The sequence below is a fragment of the Lissotriton vulgaris genome, chromosome 9, assembly GCF_964263255.1.
Source record: "Lissotriton vulgaris chromosome 9, aLisVul1.2, whole genome shotgun sequence".
Lineage (NCBI taxonomy): Eukaryota > Metazoa > Chordata > Amphibia > Caudata > Salamandridae > Lissotriton > Lissotriton vulgaris.
In genome coordinates this window covers 153,025,107-153,052,259 of record NC_141697.1, presented here as the reverse complement: position 1 = coordinate 153,052,259, position 27,153 = coordinate 153,025,107, and the positions used below count along the sequence as shown (strand labels likewise).

The 27,153-nt window shown below is 44.4% G+C and overlaps 1 protein-coding gene across 1 annotated transcript in view; it reads right to left on the bottom strand.

The window, feature by feature from the left end:
• The window catches only part of DNAL1 (dynein axonemal light chain 1), a 230,562-nt gene that overhangs the window by 177,664 nt on the left and 25,745 nt on the right, over positions 1–27,153 (bottom strand). The window lies entirely within an intron of this gene.

Genomic DNA, 27,153 nt, shown 5'->3' with positions numbered 1-27,153 from the left:
AACTCTAATAGAATATGTAGGTTACTGAATGAATGAATTCCTAAGGCATCAACAAGTTAAATTGTGATTCAACTAAACAATTCTCAGCAAAGCTACTCGTTCATGTAGTAAGTGAGTCACTTTGATGAAGTGACGTTAAAGAAAACAATACAGAAATACGTTTTTAAAGATTAGCATTGACATCATGATCAGACATAATACAACTTGAAGACACAAAAATCGGCACAAAGGATGAGGATAAAGTATCACGCTACAGTTAAAGCCACAGATAAGATTTGGCCTCTGTACTCTATGCATATGAAGCAGAACCAAAAGATTACCATTTCTCACTGATGAAATAAACTGAAGAGCCAACACTATCCGACATCCTAGCAAAAGTAATATACCTAGAACTATTCAAGGAGTTTACATCCTCAAAATCATACACCATTTAGGAAAAACATTGGGGGAACAACCGGGTAGAGAGATTCCCACTTGGAGCCCGCGGCCCGAGTCCGTCCGACATCAATTGGGTACTGGGACCGACCGACCTCCTGTCGGCTGTCCCAACCCAGCATGCACTCCTATTCTTTACAATGGGAGCATGCATTCCGACCGGAATGCATTCTCTCATCGTATAGTGAAGAGGTGCAGTTGATCCTTGTACCCTGTGTAAGGCATCTCAGGCCTGCACCCAGGGGGCCATGCACCCATTGGGGGGTACTGCTGGGGCCCCCCAAAGTAGACTTTCAACAGCCTTTCTGTGTCAGAAAGGCCGGCACAGAAAGGCTGTCAGAATCGACATTGTAATCCCTTGGGCGGAAAGAGACACCATTGGGATTAGTGGAGGCTTTCCGAATAGTAGACGGGCTCTCCAAGCCCGTCGGAAGCCATTCGGAAATCCAGTTCGGATTCCTTTCCGACCAACTCCAACTAAATGGGTCGGTCGGAACTGAATTCGAACAGCTGATTACGATGCCGTCGGAGCCGTTTACTACGGCATCGTAATCGGCCCCATAGTGTCTAAGACCTGGAATACCAGGTGTGACAACTTCAGAAAGCTCAAGAAAACAGGAGAAATAACATACATGCTTATGGAATTATGGACGAGAAAAAAAGAAACAGCAAACAAGATAAACCTTGATCATGTGATTCTCTATTGCCCTATATTACGCCGCTTTTGGATGGACGATTGTGAAAATCATCTTTCGTGCAAGAAAAAAACTCACTAACTGATTTGCTACTTTGAACCTTGCAAGCAACCCCCCCAATAAATTATTCAAACATTAAACTACTATAAAATGTAATAGCCATTGCTATACAAAGGATCACAGCCAAACGGAAATATCCAATACCTCTGAAGCAAAACTAATAGTGGAATGTACCTTGCTACTCACAAAGGGGCCTCTTCACAAACTGTATGTTGTAATAGGTTTAGCAGTACTACAACAACAGTACTCCTAATGTACTATAAAATGCTATTCACAAACCTTCGTTCAGCGATCTCCGCATCGCCTACCTTCCGCACACTTAGGTAGAAGTTTAAGTAGTAATTGTGTGAGGGATGCGCGCACTGGCTGGAAAATGGGGAACGTTTATGACTAAAGGAGAGGGTCTTTGGGAGGGTTAAGGAGTTGTTATGGGAGGACTAGAGAGGAATTTAGTGCGGATATGCACCCACGCACAAGAGTAAGCCTCTTCCTATTCACAAACGGTACTCCTAAAATAACTTCACCCAAAAAGGGCGGATAATAATTTTTATTGTACTTCAGATCAGAGCTGAACTCCAGCACCACCTATATTCACTCACAGTTATTGCAACACCCTACCATAGAAAATAAGTGAGATGGAATAAAACTGAAACCCCATAAAAAACCAAGATAGTTGCAGACCTATTACTATTATTTCCCCCCACCAAACATCATCTACTAAGTGTAAATCTTTCTCCTCAGCCTTAACTCCTTACACTCTATGCAGTCCTGGACTCAATGATCCTCTCTAAAACACTGTGGGCCAGATGTAGGTAATCTCAATTTACCTATTCTTAAAAAACGAATTTTACTGATTCGGTATTTAAGAATAGGTAAATGGGATGTAGATAATTATTCGGTAAATTTTACCGGTGAATACCGAATCAGTAATAGGGGGAACATTTTCAAGGGTGGCAGGATGTCACATTGACACCCAGTTGCACCCCTGAATAGTGCATGGGTGCACATGTGGCACACAAACATGCCCTAAGGGCATGTATGTCTGCCACATCGCACTGTTGTAAAAGCAAAATAATTGCTTTTTCAAAGGTTTTCGATATTTACCACCAACTTGTCGAAATAAAATGACCGGAACCGCTCCCTGCCCTTTCAATTCCTGTTTCATTCTGGCCCTCTTATTTCTTGCAAAGGAACTCTTCTCTTCCACCCTCCGTAATAATGAAAAGGAGGCATGCCACTCGGATATATTGTTCATATAGCAAATGTATAGGTTTCCTTCAAGCTGTACAATTCATTTCTGCCACAAAAGGACAAGAGCACCCAAAGTAGCATCAAAACTTTACTTCCTTCTGAAATCAGCCACATGCTTTGCAGTAGTGGGCATCCCAAAAGCACAACACTTAGGAAACGCAAGTGAACCAACATACAATATAGGACAACCTTTCCCACTGGCGTATTCAAATAGGGAGCTACTATAGAAATAGTAATATTTTTTACAGTTGCCCTAAATGAGGAAATCTAGTTTTTATGGTTTCCCATTCTAGTGCTCATGTGGAGGATGTATGTCGTGAAATGCGTAGTGACCTATAAAAAGTAATTCTGCAATAACTGACCGATCTTTGTAAATATTACATAAGTGATTAACCAGACAATTCCTATTGAGCCTTAAAACGATTTAGCGTTGCCAGACTTAAGACAACATTTTTCTGGTTAGTCCTCTGTGATTTATGTTCGCTTGGTCAGGAATGTAACAATGTATTCAACTGCATATTTTAGATTATATCTTCACTAGAGAAGACATCTGAACACTTCAGTTGCAGCAATACATGTTGATAAATGTGTTAGGGAAAAAACCGCTGCATGGGAGTACAATAAAGTAAAAGGAGGTTAACATATCTGAAAGATCTAATAGCACAATTTAAACAAATTTGATCAACTATATTTGTTATAAAGGAATTCGCCCTTCAAGGTTAACAAATATATATATATATTACAACAACTCTCCCCCGCAGAGAAGAAATAGAGCCGCACAGAAACCAGAATATTTGCCGCATTGCTTCATTTAATTTTCATTTCCCTTTCTTTTGGAAAAACGGCATTTATACAAAGACGCGTTTCGTTCTGCCAGGAACTTCATCGGTTTGCAAACACCATTTGGTTAGGGAGCCGGTTTACCACTACGTGTTTCTTTGATTTTAAAGGGCTCAGTTTCCTTAGATAGCACGATCTTTAGCTAGGTCACTTCCTGTTGCTGAGCATGTTGGTAACTGTAGTGCTCACGGCTCCTTCTTGCATTTTCTTCCGTAATTTTCTTAACCCTCCAGTGGGTTGGTGTTGTTAAATGCCATTCATTGTCATTTTTCCGGGCATTTTTGGGCAACAGGTTTCTCAAAGACGGCCCCTTTCCTGGCCGCTTAAAAACCATTACCGGGTACAGTACCCGGGAGCACCGCATCCACCTGGGCCGTTTGGACGGAGTCAACGATATGGTTCAAGTTGGGGATGATGGCGCTCTCGTTGGCTGTGCAGTCTCTTTCGGCGGAACCAAGCCGATTTATATTACAACAACTCTCCCCCGCAGAGAAGAAATAGAGCCGCACAGAAACCAGAATATTTGCCGCATTGCTTCATTTAATTTTCATTTCCCTTTCTTTTGGAAAAACGGCATTTATACAAAGACGCGTTTCGTTCTGCCAGGAACTTCATCAGTTTGCAAACACCATTTGGTTAGGGAGCCGGTTTACCACTACGTGTTTCTTTGATTTTAAAGGGCTCAGTTTCCTTAGATAGCACGATCTTTAGCTAGGTCACTTCCTGTTGCTGAGCATGTTGGTACCTGTAGTGCTCACGGCTCCTTCTTGCATTTTCTTCCAAATTTTTTTTTACCCTCCAGTGGGTTGGTGTTGTTAAATGCCATTCATTGTCATTTTTTCGGGCATTTTTGGGCATTTTTTCGACCTTTACAAATACAAATATTAAACATATTAATTTTAAAGAAAGACACACATTCACTGGCTGGTGTCATAAGTGATGTCATGAGTGATGTCACTGACGATGTCATGAGTGATGTAATATGTGACGTCATCAGCAGTGCATTGCAGGCGCGCTTGTTATAGTGAGTCCAACTAACTATAACGTTGGAATTTCTATGGTTTTATGTCAGTAAAATTTCCAGCTAACTATAACTGGTGTGAAACCTATGGTTTTTTCAGTGAATTTAAGAGGTTTTTTAAATGCCAATTCCTAAATATATAGGGCCTCAAACCTATGAAATGTAATATTTTTTTAATGAATCCTATATTGTATATTTATATAATACTATATTTTTTTATTTTTTTATTTTTTGCCCTGGTGCGCGCCCCGGTGTGCGCACTGGAAATCGCATTTTTCCGGAGCGCCCCGGGTCGCGTACCGGTGAGCGTCCCGCTAACGCTATTGCCGCGAACGAAAACATCATGACGTATCGCGTAGCTGCGTCCGCGTGATACGCACGGCGTAAGCGCACCCGGAAGTACTCGAGCGAATACGATCGCGCAATGTAAGCATCTGACGCGCTTACGCGACGGCCCCGTGGCGCATCCCCGGGCGCGCCCAGGGGCGCGTTGCGTAAGCGCGTCGGGTCATGTGACCTGAAAATAACACTTTTATTGGTGCAAAACAGTTTTGGTTTCCAAATGATGAAAGCCCTGGTCATGTGACCTGAAAATAACACTTTTCATTGGTTCAGGACAGTTTTTTTTCTCCAAATGATGAGCCCCCACCTTTTTTCCGTATGCTGACTTTGTCCTTTGACTGAGGAAGACCTGTTTGGAGATCTATCAGAAATATTTTGTACTTCAAAATGGCTACAGTAGCAGCAGCAGCTGGAGCATCTGCACCACCACCACCAAGAGGACCACCACAACATCAAATTGGTGGTCAAGAAGAAGAGGAGGAGGAGGAGGAGGAGGAGGAGGAGGGGGGGAGGAGGTGGCTGCCAGAAGGCAATACCCAATACAGGCCAAGGAAGCACATTGTATGGGAGTTTTTTTCTATCCCAGAGGGCAAGAAGAAAGTCAATGCGCCCAAGGTGGAGAAGTGTGGCTCAAGGGTTAGAGGCGGCAGACCTGGAGCTTGAGTTTGGCCCTGGACCAGAGTTCAATTACCCGCCTCGGCGGGTCTTGGGCTCAATAATTCCACGGACTCGATAATTCTCGCTCCGGTGCCTTCTCGACTCACGGGTTCACACTCTGCGACTCTGGGCAATAGCTTGCTTAATCTCCACATCGGCCCCTCGCGGTGGTATGCCTGGCTTTCACCTTGTGGATACCCTGCCAGGGTTATCTCACAGGGGAATATCAGGACGGGTTCCCTAAGCAAGCGCGGAGATGCCCCAGGGTAAGTCATGCGCTATATAAGCTTCATACATTTACATTTACAAGGTGACTTGCCAAATCTATGGCATTGAACTGTCAAGGGGGAACCCGAACAAAAAATATTCTTTTGGTAATAATACCATGATTAGGCACATGCAGCGCAAGCATCCAAACAACTATGCTGCCGCAGAGGTGAGAGAACTGGCCAGCAACCCTCCCCAATCTACACCCAGCACCTCCAAACGAAAACAACCCAATCCATCGGGACCAGAGACAAGAGAGACGATCCATTGCATACAACCACGGTTTGGTGAATTCAGGATCACATGTATTTTTTGTGGTAAGACCATCCTCCTTGCTGGTGACAACCACAATTGCCCCAAAAAACCCTAATTTTTTCCAGATTTTTTTTTTGCTCCAGTCGAGTCATTTTCAATTCCCTGTTTTTTGTTTCTCCCCATAAAAATAACAAAAAAATATAAAATAGTTCATAAAAGCCAAAAAAAGTACAAAATTTAAAAAAAAACATTAAAAAAATATAAAAACAACAAAAAGAAAAAAAACAGTTCTTTTTAGAACTACCTCCAATTTATAAAAAAAGGCTACATTTTTTAAAAACTCTATCATTCTTTTTTCCCCATGGAACGCTTCCCGGTACGCTCTGCGGTGCGCGTACCGGGCGCTCCCCCGCGCAAATCAAAAAAAAATTTTTTTTTTGCCCCGCGGGCCCTTTTATAGCTCCCACATCAAACCTAGGGGGTCACGGGGGGTCTACTCAGCCCCCTTATGGTAATTTCCCCCCTTTGTTTTTGCCACCTCATGTGTCTCGATCCTACCGAGACACAAGATGGAGGCCGCTCCGGACTGTTTAGAATGTTGACAGACACCCGAGAGCCAATCAGCTTTCCGCGCGCAAACTCTCGTAGCGCGCTGGTTAGCGCCCCGGTGCGCGTACTGGGGAGCGCTTATAGATATATATATATTTTTTTAACCTAAATTACTCAAAATAGCTCCCACATCAAACCTAGGGGGTCAGGGGGGTCTACTCAGCCCCCTTATGGTCATTTCCCCCCTTTGTTTTTGCCACCTCATGTGTCTCGATCCTACCGAGACAGAAGATGGCAGCCGCTCCGGACTGTTTGGAATGTTGACAGACACCCGAGAGCCAATCAGCTTTCCGCGCGCGAACTCTCATAGCGCGCTGGTTAGCACCCCGGTGCGCGTACTGGGGAGCGCTTATAGATATATATATATTTTTTTTAACCTAAATTACTCAAAATCCACTGGAGCACATATCTTGAGACATAGCAAAGGCACATCGGGCTACCAGTCCCTACAATTTTGCCAAGTTTGGTGGAAATCCATTCAGCCGTTCGGGCTAAAAGTGAGGTCGACCGCCCTATGGAAATTAACATGGGGAAAACACGTTTTGGGACCCCCTTTTATCTCAGCCCCAGCTTGACGAATCCCCCCCAAACTTTCAGGGAAAGACCGGAGCGCCGCGAGGCAAATTTGAGGACATTTTCAGGCAGATTCCTCAACCGGCGCCAAAGTTATTCACAATAGAATGTTGAGATTTTGCATTGAAAATAATCCTAACTATAACTACCTACTGGCGACCGCCAGTAGGTAATATATATACACATACACATACATATACATATACACACATACACACACACATACTCAAAGGAGCAGCTCCTTTACACGGACCACCCTACAACACCAGCAACCCCCTGAATCCACTCAGCTCAAATGTCTGTTTTTCAAGCAAAGTTTTTAGCATAGGAAAAGCACAGTGCCATACATGCAGAGCTGGAGAGGGACAAAGCATTTTGCCATTTTTACAGCAAAACCATTAAGCATTGGATTAACACAGTGCTGTGCATGCAGAGCTAAAAAAATTACAAAAGCCTTTCACCACTCAGGGTACAAAATTACTGCTTGGGAGTAGTAAAATACTATCCAAGGCAACCTGGAATGAATAAAAGCAACCCGACACATATTTAACTCTAGTTCGAGGTAATCAGAGACATAACGCTTTGCCCAGATACAAGAGAGCACCAGTGGCGGCCCGGCCGGAAGGGTAGGGGCGGGGGGTTGTGGATGCGGTGAAAGTCAACTGACGATGTGATAGTGAAAATAAAATTTAAAAAATATAAAACCACTTACCTTGCACTCGCCGCATCGCCAAGTCGGTGAGGCAGCAAGGGCCTCATGTCTGTCGAATTAGCCCACTTTCACCTCGCCCTGCCCCTGCACCTGCCCTACCACTCTTACCTGTGCCAGCCACCACTGGGGAGCACCCAGTAAATGTCAAGACAATGCAATTTCAGGCCTAGAGTGCCTAAGAACTTTGTCCCTTTCTAACTTATCAATGATGGCACAGTGCTAATCTTATGCTTAAAACTTTGCTAGAATAACAGACATTTGAGGTGAGCAGATTCAGAGTGTCGCTGGTGGTGTAGTGTGCTCCATATAAAGCAGCTGCTCTCCGCCTAAACTTGGGAACTACTCAGAGTTTCTTGCTTGCATAATTTATTTGGCATATAAGCCTGAAAGGGTATTGTCTTGATTGAAATATTTATTGAAATCCTTTCTGTATTCTTTTTCTTTTACTTTTAGCTGTCTGTGGATTTTCTCCTAAAGACACCTAGAGATCACACATCTCAAAATTATTATGTCCGGCACTGCCTCACAACTACGGTGCAGACAGTTAAGAATTTCTATGCCTTCAGGTCCACAATTGCAATGGGCCTTTATCCTTTGCTTTGTACAGTCACCTCACACATCTCTGTACAGGCATATTCCCTCCTAAAGCAGATGTAACTGATCCACAAGGACTGGACCTAGAGTCAGAACAGCATATGCACAATTTGTGAAATTGTTGATATAGCAACATGTTGCAGCTCCTCACCACCCATCTAAGCATTTGAAGCAATGGTGACTAAATAGGAAGGGGGCATATGGTTGTCTGATGCTTTCTTGGAGGTAACAAAGTGGTACCTCTCTCGTTGAGGCATCTAAAGTGGTGGAGACATGAAAGTAGAAGAGCAATAGAAGTGCATCGCAATCCTGCAAAAGTTTAGATAAAATGTTTGGCATGGGCAACTGCGATAGCGTGACATTCAAGTGAAAGTGACCTATGTAAAGTTTGGTTAGGAAGAAGAGTTAGCTGAGTGCTTGTGATCAAGTTGTTTGCCTTCAGCCCTCTTCTTCACAGACGGCAGAAATGCAGACCACTGAGAACACATGCACAAAATATGCGGCTTTGTACCATGTACAAATGTATACACACACACAAATTTCAATGTAACTAAAAGGAGCATCCTACAGGATTGAGGAGATATGCTGTGCAAATCTCATGCTGGCTGAGATATGGAGAAGAAATATAATAGGAATTAGACTGATGTCTTCTGGACAATACCTGCAATGTCTCAGTTTTCTAGTGAACTATCCAGCAGATTAAAGATATGCACCCAAGGCTAGTTTCTAGTCAAAAGAAACATTAGTTGTAGTTTATCTGAATATAGTATGTGCCAAGGTATTTTATATTTAGATATTGATGGAGGTTGTAAAGTGATGCATTCCTCTTGGACGAGACAGATCACCTCATCATTGGTAGCATGGACACATTAGGGAAGGGCAGCTTGTAAGTAGAGAAGTGTTTTCAACAACATACAATGATGGAGATATCCTGGTTAAAATCTGATCACTGATAGGATTGCCTCAATAGTTACAGAAGCGATAAATGGTAATACGTTGGATGGCAGTAGTGAGCTGGGGTCCTGCATAAGTCTTACAAGTTTTGACTTCAAGATGTGCTCTGTAACATAAAAAAAATCAGGGGATGACTTGTAATATGAGTAATCTCTATTAGCACAATTATGGCCGTTTGGAATTTATTGAATAAAAAGGTTTTGTGCCATATTTGCGCGTGTTTGAAGGCAAAATTGGTACTATATAAGAATAGGTTACCAAGATGGTACATGCACATATCTTTGTCCTGGAGAATCCACAGCAATAGTATTGCAACAGTTTTGATAGTGGGAAAGGTGGTCAGCGGCATCATCTCACTAAAGACTTGGTGTCTGGCAGACAGGGTACTCAGTTACAAGTGAATTGTATCCTATGGCACTTTTAGTAAGGCAGACAGGATATTCATCACATTGTATTGGAGCAACCCTCTGCCAAACTATAAATCAGACTCCTGGAACTGTGAAAAAATCCCAAATGCTACTTAAAGAGCAAATGTATTTAATGAGGGATTCTCATGGTGTTCAAATGTGAAAGGAGGGAGGGGAGGGGAGGTAGTAATAAGTCCAATAAAGGATTTTGGAGCACATGTTACATTTATTTCTAAAGTATAGAGTGGAAGTTATTGTGTGAACATGTGCACATGGATCTGGATTATCAGGATTATAACTTGTGCAAAAATTCCACTTTTTCCCCTGCACAAATGTTAAAAGGTTAAACCTGGCAAAAACTGGATGGGGAAATACTGTAATATGTGCAGCTCTGAAACCTTGAAAACAAGATAATATGTTATCAGTCATGTCAAGATGTAGAACTCACACTGAGAAGCTAATACTACGCATGGAATATACCACACCAGAGTTTAAGTTACAGGTTGCAATATTATCTCTCGCATACTGTGAGTCTCATAAGGAGCCCCACGCCAATGTGTTTAAATGCTGCTATGTTTAATTTACATGTGTGTAACATCACATTGACATACAACAGCCTCCTTTCACACTCTCCTGAACCCGAGCCAGAGTGTCACTACGGTCATTTTACAAAACACCTTGATTTTTTATTTAGGAGAAAGAAAAAGTAAATGCTATGATAAAAGAATTAGCAGTTGGTCAGAAAAAAAGCCATCTGGTCATTCACAGTCGTTCTATAAATAAAATTACATGTTGCAAGACATACATGCAAAGACCTCTGTTGTTAATTTTGAAAGGGAACTACTTCAAGGTTATCAGAGGGTGCTTCAGTACCTCCAGTACTGCTAGTTCCTACACCACTGATCCAGAGCCATAACTCTGAAAACGTTCACAGTCAGCTCCCCAGCTGTACGGAGATTAATCTCCAAGTCCGCAAAGCACCTGTTCAACAGGTTGGACTCTAGAGTCCACAAGTGAAGATATCCCAACAGATGGCTGGCAATTCTGTTCTTGTAGGGTTAAGGCTCAATAAACTCTAAAGTTGAGCACAATAGTGCTCCAAAAACCTAGCAGTGTCAATGATATAACATGTTTGTAAGTGGTCAACAGACAAAAAACAAAACACTAAAGTCACAGAAAGATTGGAAAAGGTACCACTGAGTGATTTAGAGAAGTGTATTACCTCTCCAATAAATGGTAGTCTCTGAGATGTAATCCGATAAAATTGATGGTTAATCGAAAAACTGAAAAAAAGACTACTGCAAACTATATGAAGGCTCTGCTCTTTGATCAGTCAGTCATTCAAATAAGGAAACAAATATATTCCTGATGATAAAGATGCAATTAAACCACTGTGAGAACTTTCACGAACACTCTGGAGACATAATTCTAGCTGAAGAAGTTTACGTCTGTATTGCCGGTTTGCAAATGTGAACACGAAGAACTGGCAAAACAATCCCTTGGTTGGAATAACCCTCTATGAATCTTGGAGATCTGCAGATGTAGGTCATTCCGTCACCAAACTCTTCCCTCCATAAGATCTTACCTAGTATGTTCATGTGGAGAGAGATCTCAATACGAAAGGTCTAAAAATGGGCTTAATTTTATTGGGATTTTGGGAACATCGTCGGACGCTAGCTCAATTCCTCAAAGAACATGTGTTTGTATTCGTTAAAGGAGGGTCTACACAGGATTTCTGCAATGTTAAAGAATGTAATGGAGAATCTGAATGAATATGCAAGAGTCACCTTTCTTTCATGCTTTGAATAATCCACTGGTTCGGAGTATTTAATCCCCATGGAAAATGAAAATATCCATCCTACTGGAGAAGCGTTCTTCAGGTTTATTGGACCCTCCTGCATCTACAAGGATATTCTACTTGACTTTTTGATACAATCTAGAATTAGCAATGGAGGATTATTTTGGATTTGGATCAAAATTTAAACCTTTTGTTACATTCTTGAAAGCTTCAAAAAGACGAGGTCTGAAAGAAACTTATTTTTGTGGTGCTGAAATAAAAGTACTTAAGCACTTGGATGGCACAGAACACTATTTTTGCACATTTAGAAAATGTTGTACAATAAGAGTCATAACAAAGTCTTGAGATTACATGGGAATGTAATTACCTTGTAAGTTATAGCTTTGTCTTTTTGTCCCAATAACCAGAAAATAAATTCACCTGAAGCATTCAGAGGTAGGAATTTTGAAAATGTGTCCAGACTGGCCCAATTATGCAAGTTGTATGCTGACAATAAGGAAGCCACATTAACTTGTCAAAGCACAAAGAAGGAATTCCGGAAACATTTCTCAGTTCATGTCTGACACCTTAACAAGGGCTCCAGTAAGTGTAGCAGATGCTACTGGGAGATTACCTATAACTACAAAGGTTGCTGTCTGTCTTAGGACTTTCTTGCATTTCACCATAGTACCTAGATGTTGACAGTTGATAGTGTGGCCTAAACAGTAGAGAAATGGACTGATTTATTAGAGAAATCTCCACATTATAGTCAGCATCCAATAGAGTTTGGAAAAAGCAGCCATGAAGGTAGTACCAAATGCAAGGGTTCCAAAGGACTGAACTGGAGTGTTAATGTTATGTAGGACATAAGAGATTATTTCTGTTCCACTATCTGATCTGATGAATCCATACCTAAATTCTGTTTTTATGTAAAGAAATGTGCATTAGATAATCTTCAATGGGTATTTTACATAATCTTCCAAATATCAAGGAACTGGCCAGAAAACAGAATAATTCTGGACATATGCAATCAGATCTTTACTGACAGTTGATTTCCACAGTCATATAACAGACTAGGCTAAATCTGGAGGAAAATCTCCACCGGTGGAAAGTACGGTCCTCATGGTGACAAAATGTCACTCATGGATTCTCACAATTCCTCCAGAAATTGGAGGATTTGCCAATACCACGCAACTCTTAATCAGACATAAAATGCTTTCTTGTATATCTGATCATCAGAAAAGTCCTTTGTTTTCCCTCCCGGACCTGACGGGGTAAACTGTATACATTGCAATATTTTTGGGCCATCTAAAGGCATCATTTCCAAGTTCAAAAAATACAAAAACACTTCTTTCAGTTTTTCACATTACAGAAAAGCAATAGATCAAAGAAGGCACATGCTGGAGGTGCTGGTCATAAAATTATCCACTTTAGACTCCAGTTACACAATCAATGATCTATTATAAAAACGTTTTATGTGATCACAATAACGATCCACGTATGATACCTTTGAGGTCAATTAACACAAAGCTTGTGCATCCTCTTATACTTCTTGATGTGAGCACTCAAACGTACTTTCCTTTGGGACTACCTGTAAAAAAGTACTAGGGGAGAATGCCTTTAACATTTTTTTTTATTTTAACATTTATTAGGGTTTATTTTTGTGCATGTTTAGGTCTTTTTGCTGCTGCTAATTCATGATTCCCATAGTGTTTGCTATTTCTAGTAAGTAGCTAGAGGATGAAGAATTACATCTTGCCACATCTGGGTCTTCCCCATGTCGTTTTTGGTGGTCATACCTTCCCATCATGAAATGGTGAATGTCAAATAACCAATCCTGGAATACTCAACACCTACTAAATTAGAAGTCTTTCCAGTCAAGGGATGTGAACCTGGTGATCCATGCAGCCTCCTCTCATGTAGCGGGTTCCACCGAGAACCACACTCATGTAGCATGATGCTCCTCCCAACAGCTCTCCGGAGCCACACCTTTCCAGGATATAGGACTTAGTCTGCAGCTCTGGGCAGTCTCTGGAGTCAAAATGTCAATTTCTGAAGGTCCTACTCTTATATTTCTGAGCAGCACCTAGCTCGTGCACTGGACCCTCAATGCTCGGCTCACATCCACTCTGCATCTGGTCTGCTTTCAAATTCTTGAAAGCTCCAGAGGGGATAAATGGGCCAAATTGGTTCTGAGGGATATCATGGTGCAAAATCAATTTGCTGTGTACATTTGCCATTCAAGGAAGATGCTGCTATTCCCTCTGGTACATCATGGTATTTTGAGGCCCTGTGTGCACCTCTAACAATCTGGAAAGGGAGCGCACAGGAGAGGTTTGAGAAAATGTACCTTACTCAGGGTAGGCTAGTTCCACCACAGCAGTTTGCCTTTTCTATCAAAATTGTTTCACACTACTCTTTGGACCTGTGGGCTTTCTGCATCAATTGATCCTTGAGGGGTGCAAAGGAACCAGTCTGATCATTTGGGACTGCCAAAAAATAGAAATAGTGTTGATCCATGAGATGTCCTCTGCTTTATTTAGTGCTACTGGAGTGAGATTCGAACCCAATATCTGCATTGCTTTCTGCATGTATTTACTTGTCTTTGAGTGTTCTGTATTCCGGATCAGTGAAAGGTTTACTACTCTATGCTCTGCTTCCTCAAATCAAACTTTGTGAATCCATTTCGTAGAACAGAAACACACATTCCTCTTATTTCCTTGTATATGGCCCTCAAATCAGATTTTTACAGTATTAGAAGTACGATGTACTCAATGAATTCACTAAAGTTGAACGTTCAAAATCCAGGAGTGAATCTTCATTTTCTTGCTCTCCTACACCATGCCAGCCTGAACCTGAAGGAGCAAATAGCCACCGAGCATGCAGTGGTTTACGGATTACTGCTACCGAGTTGCTCAATTTTCAGTCCGTTACCCTGGGGCTTCTACCAGAAAGAATATAAAACGGGGCTCTTCTCAGCACCAAAGGAATCATTATCAGAAAGTACATTGAAGTCAGTATCGAAGTCCGCAAACCTTCCGCTGTTTGCTTGTATCGCAGTGCCTAATTTGTAAAAAAATTAAAATAAAAAAGGCCATGGGCCTCGTTAGTAGGCTACTGCTACTTGCACCACCCGTTGCCCATACCAGCGAAGCCAGTGAGAGTACCATCACAACTACTAAGCATGACACATTTACAAGTGTGACAATTCGGACCCCAAACTATAAAATTAAAAAAAAAAAAAAATAGGTTGGGCGGCATATAAAAGTTGTTTTTCGTGTATGTTGAATTGAGCTGTTATTCTGCGCTCTAGTGCTGCTCTCTAAATTAGACAAACAGCGTCACCATGTGCAGACTGCCGTAAGTGCCGGTGTTGCCAATTAAGTGCAGGCGGGGAGCACCGGAAAGCAAAGGTTCAAATTAAGCACTCGCTTCACAACTACATAGTCAGGTTCGAGTGCGTGTCTTGAATTTACAGAAATGGAGCGAGAAGGCTTCAGCAATTCCATATGTGTTTAGTCCTCAATAAAAGCTAATGGAGGTATATTTTTGTCTTGAAGTACGTTTTGTCAACGCAATTATCTTGAATCCATATGCATAACGTGAAACTACTGAGATGGCTGCTTGGAAACACGACGTGTTGTCAGAGATTACATTTAATAACTCTTTTCATTTATCTAAAAGGAAAGCAAAAAAACTGTCCTGTTTGAAACTCTGTGTGTAGCTGGCACATCCCTATTCCTTTTAAAAAATAAAAAGACGCAGTACTGCTAGAACATTTTGCTCTAATGCGCGCTTGCTTTGCATCTTTTCTGCATTACGAAGATTGAAAGTCGAAGTAAAGAGGTTTTAAAAAGTATGCAGTTTGGCCTCTAGACCTTTTAAGCACTAATTTCCCAATTACTTTTCATCTAAGGTGTGGGAAATGTATTTATTTATTTATTGAGAGTTTTATATAGGAGTGGCTAGACCTGGAGGTATCAGATCGCTTTACAGTACATGGGAACAGAGATCAAAGCATTAAAACACGGATTCAAGGTTGACATAGTACATCCAGAGGGAATAAAAAACAATGCAACCTTATATATGTATATTAAAATCTATTAAAAATACAACATTATCCATTAAACGTGGAGTCAAAAAAAATGTATGAAATGTTCCTGTTGGTGTGGCCGGCACATGGGAGCGGGTTGAAGTATTTGTTCAGCAATAGTGATTTGAAGTTATTTTTGAAGCAAGTATAGGAGGGATTACAGCGGAGATCTTTGGGAAGTTTCAGCGCTTGAGTCCCCGATTACACCGCATAATTTAGCTAGAGCTGTTTTTTGGTTTTTTTAAACAATGAAAGGGGGATCAACTGGTAGTGTGAGCTTTTAAAAGAGGAGCGGTTAGAAATTAGGTTAGTGGTTTGTGAGCCCTGGCCAAACAGCAACCACAATCCTAGTCAAGGTAAGGCACCTGGCAACTCAAAATTAATTTGTGCTCACACACCCTGGTAGCTTGGCACAGAGCAGTCAGGCTTAACTTAGAAGAAATGTGTAAACTTCTAACAGCAACACAGCAAAAAACACCACACAATAAGGATCCCACACCCAATTAGAAAAATAGAGCTTTCTTTACTAAATAAAACATGACAAAAATCCAACTAGTAGACCCAGAAATATTCCATTTTAAAGTTTTAGGTAAAAAAACGCCAAAAACACACAGCACCAACTGTGGATATCTGGTTGCGCCAGACTGGGACAAAGTCACAAGTTCAAGCCGACGTGTTGTGGAGCGCTGCGCGTATCCGTGTCGAGGGCGCATCCCAGAGCCGAGGTGATGCATCGGTTCAGAGATGCTGTGAGGCTGCAGTGTGAGGTCTTGTTCCATTGACATAGAGAATCACATCAACGGTCTTGAGATGTGGAGCCCGGTGTCGAGGATGCGGGGTGGAGTCAGAGCGATTCATCAATTCCAAAGAGATGCGAGGCTGGGATGAAGAGTTGTGGCTGGTGTTGACGAGAGATCCGAGGTCCTGCACAGAGTATGCGCCGTGCAGTGACAGTTTTAAAGGCAATGTGGGATGCAACGGTGATGCCAGTCTTTTCAAATGCTCCAATCCATGCAGCAGCGGAGATGCGTCACTTCTGCTAGGGATTGTGCTGTGTGGCAGAGGAGATATGTCAGTTTCGCTGGATCCAAATAGGGTGGCAAAGCCCATTAAGCTCACTTCCAAGGATCCAGGACTGGGGTGGCACCACTTGTCAGGGTAGACTCACAGATGACAAAGTCTGGGTTCAGATGCAAGGTTGTTGGAAGCCTGCTATGTCCCTGATACTTCAGATCAGGAAGGCCAGCCAACCAACCAACTAGCCCCTGGAGTCACTCTGGGATCAAGAGATGCAGGTCCAGTCCCTCTCACCCAGACAAGAGGCCAGCAGGCAGCAGGTCAGCAAATCAGGGTAGCAGTTCCTACAGAGCATAAGTCCAGCAGAGTGGCATTCCTTATGCAGTACAGAAATATGTCTTCATGACAGAGTATCCTGAGGTCCAAAAGAGTACTGATGTGGTGGCTTCTGAGGTCCTTCTTTTATATACAGTTGTGCCTTTGAAGTGGAGAGAAGTTTCTAGACGCATGCCTTCAACGTGCCCTGCCTTCCCTGCCCTGGCTCCAGACTAACTACAGATGGTATGCAGCCCTTTGTGTAGAGACAGGACACAGCCTATTCAGGTTTAAGTAAGGCTCGGCCCAACTCCTCCCTCACATCCTGCCAGTGATGGCCCTTCTATTCACACCTAAGCTCCCATTGTTGTGGCTGTCTAGGAAGAATACACACAATGCCTGTAGGAAAGTGCCCCTTTAGCATGGTCACCCCCCCCCCTACCTTTTGCCAGATACCGGATGTCAACTTGACTGACTGTGTGCTGGGATCCTGCTAACCAGGCCCCAGCACCTGTGTTCTTTCCTAAACTGTATCTTTGTACCCACAATTGGCAAACCTCTGGGTTGCCTGTAAGTCACTTGTAAACTGTATCTCTGTCACCAAGGGGCTTGTGACCAGAGAGGGCCCGTGAGGGCTGCAGCATATATTATCTCAACCTCAGAGACCCCTCACCTTAATATACCCACCCTGCCAATGTAGATTGGGTGTTTTTATGCAGACCAAACCAAAGTGTTGACATGGAACACATTCCTGTGTGCCATGACCACCAACACTGCCTGTGGCATGGGTAAGTCACCCCTCTAACAGGCCTTACAGCCATAAAGGTCGAATGCACCATACCCAGGTAAGGGCATAGCTGCAAGAGCAATATGCAGCTACAATGTCTGTGCCATTCACAGACATTGTAAGTGCAGTGAAGCCATTTTGAAAGCATGGAATGGGAGTTTGTCAGCACAAACTCTGCAGGTCCAGGGTGGCTTTACTGAAATCTGGGAAGTTCCCAACATATTAAACCCACACTGATCCCACTGTGGGATTTATTGCAAAATGCACTCATTGGGCATCTTAGAGATGCCCCCTGAAAAACGACCACCCTTTCTGTGGTTCCTGACTGGCTCCCAGTAACCTGCCACTACCAGAAAGGTTTCTGGACCCCTGTGTAGAAATCCTCCGCTCTCTGGGTCTGGAAACAAAACCCATCATGCACTTCGTCCCCAGGATAGTCGCCATGTATGAAAACGCACTAAGCAGAAAAGAGCTCCCAGGTTCACTCCGAGAATCCATTCTAGTGACATTCCCCAAACCCCATAGGAACCCCACCCTCCCAGCCTCATACAGGCAGATAACGCTACTAAATGCAGACTGTAAACTATTAGGGAAGCTTCTGGCGGACCAATAAACAGACCCCAACGTCGCTGGTTCACGCGGACCAAAATGGATTCATACCAAGGCGTAATACCTCGCTAAACATACGTAGGTTATTCCACGTCCAAGACAGGGCACAGGCGCACTTCCCGAATAAAGCATGCCTGATTTTGGACCTCGAAAAGCCTTCGATACCCTCTTATGGCCGTACCTATTTGCTGTGCTTCGTAGGATTAGGGTGGGCGCCACACTGATGGAATACACAAAGCTTCTCTACAAGGGCCTAACGTCCCGAGTGAGAATAGGCAAACACATCTCCGCTCCCTTCCCAGTAGAAAGGGGAACCAGGCAGGGGTGCCCCCTATCCCCCCTCCTCTTCGCCTTAGTGGTAGAACCCCTGGCAATACGGCTGCTGCAGGATGGCGGGGCATGGAGTATATCCCTAGCAGACACAATGCATTGTGTGTCCTTGCATGCCGACGACCTCCTGATCTACGTCAGAGATATCAATAGTGACCTCACCCATATTTGGTTGGCACTGAACGACTACGCGTTGGCATCAGGCCTCAAGGTTAATTGGGCCAAGTCGACGATATTCCCATTGAGCCCGCATCTACCCCCACGAGACAGAGATAGGAGCCCACACCCTCACCTGGAGCACCGCAGCGCCACGATACCTCGGGGTACAACTGTTTCACTCTCTCACGGATCTGTAGGAGGGAAATCACTGCAAGGTAGTAGCCGGACTACGCACATCAGTAAACCTCTGGAAGACACTACCACTTGCCCCCATCGGTCGAGTGGCCCTCGCAAAGATGATCATAATCCCAAGGCTCCTTTACCACTACATCAACCTCTCGGTGATACCGCCACGCTCCTTCTTCAAAGAGCTAGACACGATCCTGACCACTTTGATCTGGGGTGGGGGAAGTCATAGGGTGGCATTAACCACACTTTACCTGCACACAACACAAGGAGGGCTAGGCGCCCCATCCTTTGAAGCATACTTCCTGGCGGCGCAGCTCCAATGGTTGTCATACTGGACAGCATCACAGAGCAGGGACAGATCCCCCTCCCAGCCATACGGAGACTGCTTCTCCCAGGCATCAAACCCCTCCGCACTTACCCCTACAGGTGACAATAGCACGCTCCTGTATGCTGAAGATACATCGCATATCTAAAGGGAAATCCCCATACTCGCCCTTACTCCCGCTGGTAGGATTCCCCCAATACGAATATATATATTACACTGCCCGCGCCTTACAAGTATGGACAATTCCTCTATCACAGAAATGGAAACCCTGTGTGAAGATGGACAGTTAATGACATATGCCCGCTTGACAGAACTGTAAGACCTTTCTCCAGGGCAGTTCCTTCTGCATCAGCAGCTCATAAACGACAGCTGCCCTTTTTGGGATCCACAGGTAGGAGAACCCCCTACGCACCCTGTAATACATACCATACCCCATATGTGGGTGGGCAGGCACTTAGTGACCTGGCTATACAAAGCTGTTAGGGAACTGACTATTCGCCCACAGGACACACTACGGCATACATGGGAGGACAAAATAGGACGCGTATTCAATGATAAAGAATAGAAAAAAGCCCTAGAGTACCCCAAGAAAGTCTCCAGAAACGCACGCTTCCATCGCATCCAATTCAACATTCTTCATAGGGCATACCTCACCCAAAAGCGCCTCCAATGCTTCTACCCGGACACACACGTTGCCTGCCCTCGATGCCAGAACCCGCAAGCAGACTTTAAACACATGTTCTGGGATTGCCCAATTATTCACTTCTACTGGGATCAGGTACACCACACACCCAGGGAGACAACGAACAATCTAACACTCTCCTCATGGGAAGCTAGTGCCCTCGGTATGTTCCGCAGGCGGGAAACCGAGAAGGTGCAGAACCGCTTCGTTTCCGTAGCCATTCTCTTAGCAAAAAGAGGAATAGCCATGCACTGGCGGACCCCGGTAGGGCCCCCAGAGGCACCTTGGATAGGGGCCATGAAGAAGTGGGGCGCAGCGGAGGAGGAGGTGCTGTGGGAGGAAGAAGTGAGAGGAACAAGAAAACACCCCATTTCCCTAGAATGGGTTCAACTGATGCACCAATTTACTCACGAAACAACACAACCATCCTCAACGACACAATCCCCATCGCAGTCTACACAGGTATCCCCCCAGAGGCAGGCAGACGAGAACATAGGCCCAGACAGGGACACATAAGACGGGCAATATAGCCGGATGGGCACGGACCCCAATTGGATGCATGCAACATGATTTCCACGGTCCCCACCCTGGGGGCCGATATAGTACCACAGGTTATACTCACAACCAACTGCTTTCCACCAGTAGCTCCGCACCGGAAACCCCCTGTTCACCCCCACGGTTAATGGTTTCTTTCCCACACTGAAGATCTAGAATTTGATGACATCTTGTTGGAAACATGAAAACTCAACACACAGCGAGAACGCACCACAACGGAACACAGTAGGGACACATTCAAGTCTCTGACTCAATCTTTGATGTGTGCAGCAGAGGTCTCATGCATGTCTTTTCACCTTACCCGAGGTCGATTATGAGATAAATCTTACGGCAACTATTATGTTGTATCCGCAGAGTGAAAACATGTGCAAGAGATTTTCTGTTTCTTTTTGCTGTGATTTCTCGCCGATTAATAGTAGAAGATCTATGTGCTTATAAGATGCAATGATTTCTATTGTTGATTTACTCAATGTGTGGAAATGTGAAAACCAAATAAAAAAATGTGAACCAAAAAAAACAAAGCCCGTTATAGGCAGAGCTGTCATGCCACCTCCCCTAGGATGGGCAGGGTCCTTGAAGGTTGGGAGCTTCAAAGACCTGCTGCCTTTGTTAGCCGCCCCTAGCCTTTAGCTGCTTTGAGCACTGGCTCCCACCGGTTCGGACCCCCATTTTGGCTGCAAAAATCAGAGGCAAAACCTAGTCAGGAAGGGAGGTGTGCTCACTTTTGTCAACCCCACCCCTCATGTGGGGGAGGCGAAGTGAAAGCCACCTCTCAGTCCTCGCCATCTTGGAGGTGAGAGGACCCCTCTAATCAGAAAGAGGCCTATGCCTCCCTCCCACTGGAGGGTGGCATACTTAGGGGTTCAGACGCTCCTGGGAAGGGACCCATTGGTCCCAACCTGCACACCCCTGTAACGTCCCTAAATCTAGTATTTAGGGGCAACCCTGAACCTTGCCTCTTCAGATTCGACGTGACAAGGAGAAGGACTGAAGAGCCGTGCTGCAGAAGAGGACGACAATGACAACTGCTTTGGCCCCAGCCCTTCTGGCCTGTCCCCTGCTCTGAAATACCTGCAAACAGTGCTTAATTTGTGCCGGTGCTTTCCGGTGCTTAGCACCAGCACTTAATTATCAGGGCCGGGTCTACATATTTGCTGCGCACGTCACACATTGATGTTTTATAAAATGTACTTTTACTATGTACTAAGTGCAGCCGCCGCAGGCCCGCAGCGTGTTTTTCATGTATACCGAGTGTGAGTCACGGTGTTTAGTGTTGCTGCTGTGAGACTTCTTAACGACTTTGCCTGCAGCCCAAGTGAATATTCATAAATGAAATAATATGTAGATCATGGCGGCCGCGTCCCTTCTTAGTTCAGTGAGTGAGCCAGTGCAGTGTTAACTGTTGTCACTTGGCGGTGGGCGGGCCGCAGGAACACACGCACACACACATACATACGCTGATTTATTTGGGCGGGCCGCAGAGGAGGGTCCGATGGGGTAGGGGCTGTGCGCGCCGATTTTTTTCACATTTGATTGCCACGCCCCAGCATGACCACTGGAACTCCTCACGAGTCATCGACGTTTAAGTCAGCCCGGCCCGACCGACGACGACGTTATGGGCAGATCTGGGCTTTCTGTGCAGGCATCGATCTGCAGCCAGCCAGTAGTACAGGGCTGACGGTTTGGTAGCAAGAAGCAGCACCAGGCCACCTAATCATACTAATTAAAGAAAAGGCAGTGCAGCCAGTGTGTGTCCCTTCGGCCGGCCCACCACGAGTAACGGTAAGATTAGAATTAAGCAGTAAATGTAAACTAACTAACCCGCTATAGTTTTGGCATAGTGACGGCATATTACTGGAATGTTAGTTGGCTTAGTTTAGCTTTGTCCGGTTGTAAGATCACCAGCAGGGTGGGAGGCAGGCAGCTCACCTCTGATGGCTCCACGAGATATGACGATTATTAGAATCATCATGGATGTGTGCCTGGCCTAGTAGTAGACACGGAAGTCGTAACCCCCGCCGTCTGTAGCGGAACACTTTCATGTATCTGGATATGGCAGGGCGAGGCCGCAGTATTGGTCTGCCAGTTCCGGGTAAGGTTTAAGTAAAGTTAAAAGGCCAATGCGAGGTTAGCATAAAATAAAAAGAGGATCCAGATGTCATCCATGGGGGGCTCATTTTGATTGGACAGTTTTCTATCTTTCAAGATGGCAATCAGCAGGCCTCGGGTGCATTGGCTCTCATAGAGGGAGTAGTCCTACAGATGGGCGGCGGTGCCGAGTGCTGGACTCCTCAATGCTGCACAGCACACGTGCCCAATGACTGACCAAGCGTCCAATTTCAAGCCCTCCCCCTTATAGTAATAAAACACTGGCAACACTCTCTGGTTGTTTAAGCAGCACGTGCAATGCCCCACCCTTCCCCGTAGATGGTTTCTTGCTTCCAGTCGCCTTCTTGTAATATAACAATCTGGGTGTTACTGGGGAGAAGTGCCGATACCTCCGCTGTGCTCCCCCTTACAGAACTGGAAAACAGCGGCTATACCCTGCACCCCTCTGGGTTGGGAACTTTTCCTTACTGTACCGGAGGACAGACTAGCTGCCAAGGTTTCAGAATGCCGTGTGACATTTTCATAACTGAAAAGTGATATTTCAACGTCTGAGTGACGCTCTCATGTGCGCACAATTAACACCCGGTGTAACGGTCACTCTTACCTGTGCTTAAGCGGCTCTTCTTAGTGCACTGCGCAGAGCCAGCATGGCGTGATCGTGCTTTAAGTGACACTTTTGTGAGCAAAAACAAGCAATAAAGACAAGTGAAACATATAAATATTCGAAATTACACTCCATTGAGCAAAGAGAAAGTCTAAGAAGTCACTGGACTATGTGCGCTAACGGGAGGCAGCTGAAAACTGAGGAGAACAGTCATACTACTTCATGCAGTGGAAGGTATGGGTGTAATGGTAATGCAGAAAGTGATGTTATCTGCGTGGTGCCTTTAAGAACCAAGCAGATTACTTCGAAGGGTTAATGGCTAAAGTGCATGAGTGAGGTGAATCAACAAAAAATGTCTGACAGAGTCCCTACAAAAAAAAAAAGTTTGTGCTGGTTGTAGTCGGAAGAAACTACTGTTCCTAGCACGTTAGTAATGAGGCCTAAAAGAAAGGGAATCTGATGTAAATAGTTTGTTTCCCAACATTGGAAATAAATAATTTATGTAATTATTAACAGACAGTACACACACAGTCTGGTCAGTGGCAGTGGGTGGTACCTACTTGTAGGTCTTGAGTTTTGCAGCACTGCAAGCAGCTTTCTGACATTGGCGACTCTGCAAGGCAGCATGCCTACGGCTGGGAGCCACACCCCGCCTGTAATCTGATCGCTTTTCCGCCTGCTTTATGTCCAGGCTGACAGGTGTCTTTATTCCGGCCACTATGTGTGTACAGGGTCTCTGTAGCCAGGGGGGGCAGGAGTGGGGCATAAAAATGCCTGACCCCACTAAATGCAACTGCGATGTTGTCAGAGAAGGCTTTCAGACTCAAGCTTGCTCTGCCATGCCTATGGGGCTGGTGAGGTCCTCCCAAGGGCTCCAGTCCTAAAAAGAAAATCAGCTAAAAGGGCTCAGTTTTTACTCAGATGCCACCTGACTTTTAGCAGTGCCAGTTGAAGATGTGGGTGGCACTAATAGAGTAAGTGGGTGGAGCCAGTGTAGGGAGTGGGTGGGGCCAGAAAAAACGTGGGTGTGGCCACCAACAAAGATTAGAGCACCTGCACTTCATATTTTACAAATTAAGCACTGCCTGCAAAGTGAACCCGACGTGTCCTGCAAGTAGCAGCCTCCAAGAACACAGAGGAGCCTAAAGAAGTCTGATCTGCTGTGGGCACCAGATTTGTCCAACAGCATCCCAAGCCAGGACTCCAGATCCAACCGGATTCGCGAGTTCCCACCACTCTGCACCAGACGTCCACTGCCCAAGTCCGTGTGGCCCAAAACCCCAACGAGGTCCCCCCCACCCCCAGCAATCCGGACCTGTGTTCCAGTGTTGGAAGACCTTTATCAACCTTCTCCTAATTCTGAAGGGCCACCCCAACCGTGACAGAACCTGTGAGAAGAACCCAACACAAAAGGACACTTTTGCACCCACCGCTCCTGAGGCCTGAATTGCCCGACCGACGGTGTCGAGCAACTCTACATCTTCATCCTCCCCTCATTGGTGCCAGTCATCTAGTCTTTTGGCTCCAGCCTGCAGTTCTTTTCCACGACGGACGTCCTCCATCGAAAAGCATAGGGCTCCCGACACCTCCTGAGCACCCGGCTGCCCCTGCGCCGCTGGTGGTATGGACTTGGCGCCAACATAGGGTCCCCCTTTGCCCTGACCTTAACCTTAGGAGCTTGACTTCAAAGAACAAGTGGCCTGCCCGTGAGCAGCCCCCCCAACCGAGGTGACCCCTAGACCCATTAGCTAATATTGGCACCCTGCCCTCTGTACCTGGCTGCCCCAGTGCTGCTGTTGGTGCCCCATGAGTGTCAACCTGAACCTTGGGGAACCTTGGTCCTACCCTCCAAAACTCCAACCCCAAAACTGTTTAATTACCTGCAAACTTAACCCTTTGTTTTTCTCCATAGGACTGAATGGTGGGTTTTTCTCTGAAACTTCTTCTAGGTGTTAAACTGTCTTGTACCGCAACAAACAGTAACTTCGTCCATTCACCTTAGTTAACCTGTTTACTGATGTCCTGTGTTGCATAAACTGTGTTGAGTAATCTCAAACTAATCTAACAGTATTGTAAATGTAAGTGTTTTTGAACAGCTTACCAATCGTTTTCTTAACTGCAAAAGTAATCTAAATGTTCCTACCAAACCAGTATTCACTGTCTTTTGAAAAATAACATTGTATGAAGAGTTTAACTTACCTGTTACTAATTCAATCTTGGTTCTAGAAATAAAAACGTTTTATACAAACAATTGGTCTAGATTCAGTCTTTGAGTGTGTGACCTAATTTCTTGCCAGAGTGTGTACAACAAATGCTTAACACTACCCTCTGATAGCCCGACTGCTTAACCACACCACCACAAAAGAGAGTAAGGTATTATCTACTTTAGCCTTTGGGGATTCACTGGACACTGTGCACACTAAACCTCACTTTGGTGTAGTATATTCAGAGCCAGATTCCTTCAATGCCCAACCGTCAACTACACCCAGTCATGTGACCAAAGACAGGCTGCAGGCAACAAATGGCTAAGTGACATTTTCAGAATTGTAATTTGAAATCCGACCTGATCATAAATTAGGATTTTAAATTAGGATTTCATAGCCACCAAACAAGAACCAATCATCTCTTCCCATTTGGAAATTACACTTATGAAACGTAATAAGGCAACTACAATGTTATCCCATGGGAGAGATAGGCCTTGCAGTAGTGAAAAACAAATGTAAGAGTTTTTCCCTACTAGGACATGTAAAACTTAAAAGCACATGTCCAACTTTTTAGATACACTGCACCATGCCCTTGGGGCTGTCTAGGGCCTACTTAAGAGGTGACTAATATGTATTAAAAGGGTAGGTTTGGGCCTGGCAAAAGGTTTATTTTGCTAGGTTGACATAACAGGTTAGAACTGCACAGGCTCTGCAATGGCAGGCTTGAGGCATGTTTTAAGGCCTATTTACGTTGATGGTACAATCAGAGCTGTAGGCCCACTAGTACCATTAAATTTACAGGCCCTAGGTTCACATGGTGCACTTTACTAGGGACCTATTGGTAAATCAAACTTCCCAATTGATTATAAGTCAGTGTTATCATGACTTAGGGAAAGAGCAAAAGCACTTTAGCAGTGGTGAGGTGCGTAGAGTCCTAAAGTCAGCAAAAACAGGGTGCCTGAAGGAAAAAAGTTAGGGGGAAACCATGCTAAGGATACCAGGTCTAACAGGAGTGCTGTTTGGAGGTAGAACCAAGGTAGAGATTTGTCTATTTTAAGAGCTTATCATCATAATTTATTTTTAAAGTATTTTTGTTGTTTTCAAAAATTAAACATAAAACATAACATAAAAACGGTCAGCAGGTTTCAAATCATATTACAGTAGCTACTAGAAGTTCTACAAAACCAAGAGAATCCGTTGTAAACACTAGATAATGAATGTTGTGTACTGTACTTTATACCTTCCATCCTGGTAGTGGGGCACTGGCATAGGGACCCATCACATTATTCCTCTATAATCCTGCCATGGGGACCACATTTTTTCCCTTTTTTTGGGGTAGCCTCTGCTTCGGTAGATCATTTTTCCAGCCAACATGAACCAGTTCATGTTTTTTTCCTTTTATTCACCTCAGTGGTTTGGCCCATCCCCCATTTCCTAGCTATATTCCGTTTAGCTACTCCCAATCTAATAGAAAACCAGTTATCTATACATAGGTGGGGGCCCATCTCCTCAAATGTTCAACAAGCAGCATTTAGCTATATCAGGTATTAGGCAGCTAGTTGTGTCGCTAATGATCTCAATGAGTGTCGTTCAATATGGTTGTAGCCTTGGGCAACTCCAAATCATGTGGAAGAAGTTCCCCAAAGAGTTTGCCATCAAAATACAACACATTTAAACGGTGTCCAGGTTCAAGGGATTCTATTGTAATCCAGTCATACACTAGACA